This window comes from Panthera onca, chromosome C2 (genome assembly GCF_046562875.1).
Source record: "Panthera onca isolate mPanOnc1 chromosome C2, mPanOnc1 haplotype 2, whole genome shotgun sequence".
Classification (NCBI taxonomy): Eukaryota; Metazoa; Chordata; class Mammalia; order Carnivora; family Felidae; genus Panthera; species Panthera onca.
In genome coordinates this window covers 43,659,919-43,663,843 of record NC_138347.1, presented here as the reverse complement: position 1 = coordinate 43,663,843, position 3,925 = coordinate 43,659,919, and the positions used below count along the sequence as shown (strand labels likewise).

Here is a 3,925-nt window from a genome sequence, read left to right as displayed (position 1 = left end):
TGCTTAGATGTTCAATTAACCTATATAAAAGGGGACAAGAATATACAATGGGGAAAAGACAGTCTCTTTAATAACTGATGCTGGGAAAATTGGACAACTACATGCAAAGGACTGAAACTGGACCACTTTCTTATACCATATGCAAAAATAAACTTAAAATGCATTAAAGACAGTGTTACACCTGAAACTATAAAACTCCTAAAAGAAAACATAGACAGTATGAGGGCAATAAAAACAAAAATAAACAATTAGGATGATACCGAACTAAAAATCTTTTTCACAGTGAAAACCATCAATAAAACAAAAAGACAATCTAATAAATGGGAAAAATATTTGCAAATGATAGATCCTATATATAAAGGGTTAATAAGCAAATATATAAAGAACTCCTACAACTCAACACAAAAAAATAAGCAAACAATCTAATCACAAATTTTGCAGAGGACTTGAATAGACATTTTTCCAAAGAAGACATACAGATGGCCAACAGACACAAGATGCTCAACATCGCTGATCATCAGAAAAAAATGCAAATCAAAACCAAAATTGAGAGATCACCTCACATTTGTCAGAATGGCTAATGTCAAAAAGCAAGAGATATCAAGTGTAGATGAGGATGTGGAGAAAGGGGAATGCTCAGGCTCTGTTGAGGGGGTATGTCAAATGGTGCAGTCACGATGGAAAATACTATGGAGGTTCTTCAAAAAATTAAAAATAGAATGACCATATGACCCAGCAGTTCTACTTCTGTGTATTTATCCAAAGAAAATGGAAGCATTAATTTGAAAAGATACACACCCCTATGTTCATGGCAGCATTATTTACAATAGCGACAATATGGAAACAACCTAAATGTCCATTGATAGATGAATGGATAAAGAAGATCTGGTACGTACACACACACACACACACACACACACACACACATATAAACAATGGAATATTATTCAGCCATCATAGAGAATGAAATATTGTCATTTGTGACAACATGTTTGAACCTAGAGGGTGATGTGCTAAGTGAAATGAGTCAGAGATAGACAAAGACCATATTTCACTTATATGTTGAAACTAAAAAATAAACATGCAAAAAAAAAAAAAACACCCAGAAACAGAGTCATAAATAGAACTGATATTTGCTAGAGGAGAGTGGGTGGGAGTTGGGCAAAATAGATGGTACAAATTTCATTATAAAATAAATAATTCATGGGGATGTAAAGTACAGCATATGAAATACAGTCAATGATCTCATAATAATGGTAACTAGACTTACTATGGTGATCTTAATGTATGTAAGTGTTGAATCATTATATACCTGAAGCTACTGTAATATTGCCTATCTACTTCAATAAAAAATAAAGTTCAAAAAACCTGGACTGAGGTATATATGTCAAGACATCCAGTAGAGCCTATTTTATTGTGAATGCATGAAGACCAAAAGTGTCCCCATAAGTGTCTTTGGAATCAGATATCAAGCTTGTGGCAGTTGTCTTGAAAGTATTTCCATTATGAAAAATTCTCATTGTTATGGATACGCCATACTTGAACTTACCAAAACATGCCTACTACTGAAGTTTTGATTTCAGAATCCTGTGCAATTCTCACTCTCAGTAGATAAATGACTCCAGTCTCTTCACTGCAAACCCAGCTATATATGCTCTTCTAAGAGAACATATTTAAATCTGAGTCTGATTTATCTTCTTTTGCCTCAATTCCAAGGTTTTTGTTTTTACCAATAATAAACTCTTTTCTGTCCCAACTATACATACCATAATCTTGATAATATTTGTCCTCTATATTTTATATAAAAACAAGTTTAATTTGGCTTATGACTCATTTGTAAACTCCATAACTTTAAATTTTCTGGTACATGTAACAAATATACTTTCTTCAGCCATAACATTTTATTAAAATTTTATAAGCAGAATATTTTGGAGTGAGAGTTTGCTTAATTTCTGTACTCACTGTAATATTTGGGGAAAGTAGGTATTGTCAGGATCAAGAAAAAAAATAGTATATATGTGAGAGACAGTGTTGAAATAAAGCAGTGGCCTCACTCTTACGAGAATGGCTTAAATCCTAAGTTGTTGCCCCAACCTTCTTTTATAAAAATATAAGGAAACCAAAAATTAAAAAATACTTTAGAATAGCTGCATTTTCACCCCTCAACTCAAAATTTATCAATATATTTAATGGCCAGTAGATTTGATATTATACTATGTGTTCGATTTCTCAAGAAAGCCCACTCCCATGTAGATGGCTAAGTCCCATGCAGAGATATTCTGATTCTTTCTGTCTAGGTCTATAGTTTTCTATTCTAAGTGCACACCAGAAATACCTCCAAAAGTGGACCTTGGACAGTAATGTTAAGGAGCAGAGAGATTGGGGAGGCTGTGCCCGGCTCCTGCTCTCACAGCTGTTGCATGACACTGAGCTCCATAGAGACCACACTGGGCCCCACAGGACTCTGTGCCTTGCTGAGAAAAATAATTAAACATGGACAAAGGAGATCCTAAGAAGCCAAAAGGCAGAATGTGCATTCTTTGTGCAAACTCGTTGAGAGGAGCACAAAAAGAAGTATCCAGAGGTGCCTGGGTGGCTCAGTCAGTTGAGCATTCAACTTAATTTCTGCTCACGTCATGATTCCAGGGTCATGGAATGGGGCCCCAAGCTCAGCGTGGAGCCTGCTTAAGATGATTCTGATTCATATTCATTCATTCATTCTCTCTCTCTCTCTCTCTCTCTCTCTCTCCCCACAACTTGTGCTCTCACTCTCTAAAAAAAAAGAAAAAAGAAAAAGCATCCAATTGCTTCAGTCAACTTCTCCGAGTTTTCTAAGAAGGGCCTAGAAGACCATGTCTAAGAAGGTGAAGACCATGTCTGCTCAAAAGACAGAAAAATTTGAAGACATAGCAAAGGCAGACAAGGCCCGTTATGAAAGAGTGAATGAAAACTTATATCCTCTCTAAAGGGGAAAAAAGTTAAAGGATCCCAATGCACCTAAGAGGCCCCTTTGGCCTTTCTCTTATTCTCTTCTAAATATCACCCCCAAATCAAAGGAGAACGTTCAGGCCTCTCTATTGGTGATGTTGCAAAGAAACTGGGAGAGATGTGGAATAACTCTGACCCAGATGACAAGCAGCCTCACGAAGGCTGCTGAGCTGAAGGAGACATAGGAAAAGGGTATTGTTGCCTACGGAGCCGAAGGAAGGCCTGATGCGGCAAAAAAAAAAAAAAAAAAAAAAAAAAAGGTGTCGTCAAGGCTGAAAAAAGCAAGAAAAAGAGAGGAGGAAGACAAGGAAGATGAAGAGGTTGAAGAGGAGGAGGAAGATGAAGAAAATGAAGATGAAGAAGATAATGATGAATAAACTGGTTTTAGCACAGCTCTTCTTCTGGTCTATACAGTACGTAACTCCCCTTTACATAACTCCTTTTAAAAAAAATTGAAATGTATGGTTGTCTAAGATTTCCTTTTAAACTGTACAGTGTCTTTTTTTATGTAGTTAGCACACTACCAAATGTATATTTAGATAGCCCTGTCCTCGTGCTATTTTCAGTAGCCACTAACCTTGCCTGGGACAATGTAGGGGTTGGAAATTGGCATGAAAATTTAAAACAGGTTCTTATTGGTGCATAGAACAAATTAGTTGTATATGGAGATGAAGGATTTTTTCATCTTCACTTGTCTCTGACGCAGCTTACACGAAATAATTAGCGTTCTGTTAACTGAATAGCACTCTGTAATTGCAAAAAAAAAAAAAAAAAGGAAAGAAAAAGTTGCAGCTGTTTTGTTGACATTCTGAATGCTTTTAAGTAAATGCAATTTTTTTAATTAAAAAAAGAGTATATCATAAAGTATGGTTCTTAGATTAGCAGTTTTAACATCACGTGAGAATTTGTTCAATGTATGCAAATTCTTGGGCCCCAC

General features: G+C 35.8%; 1 pseudogene; it reads left to right on the top strand.

Moving 5' to 3' along the window:
• The first annotated feature begins 2,493 nt into the window (after positions 1-2,493).
• Positions 2,494-3,365, top strand: LOC132682772 (high mobility group protein B1-like; annotated as a pseudogene).
• The last annotated feature ends 560 nt before the right edge of the window (positions 3,366-3,925 follow it).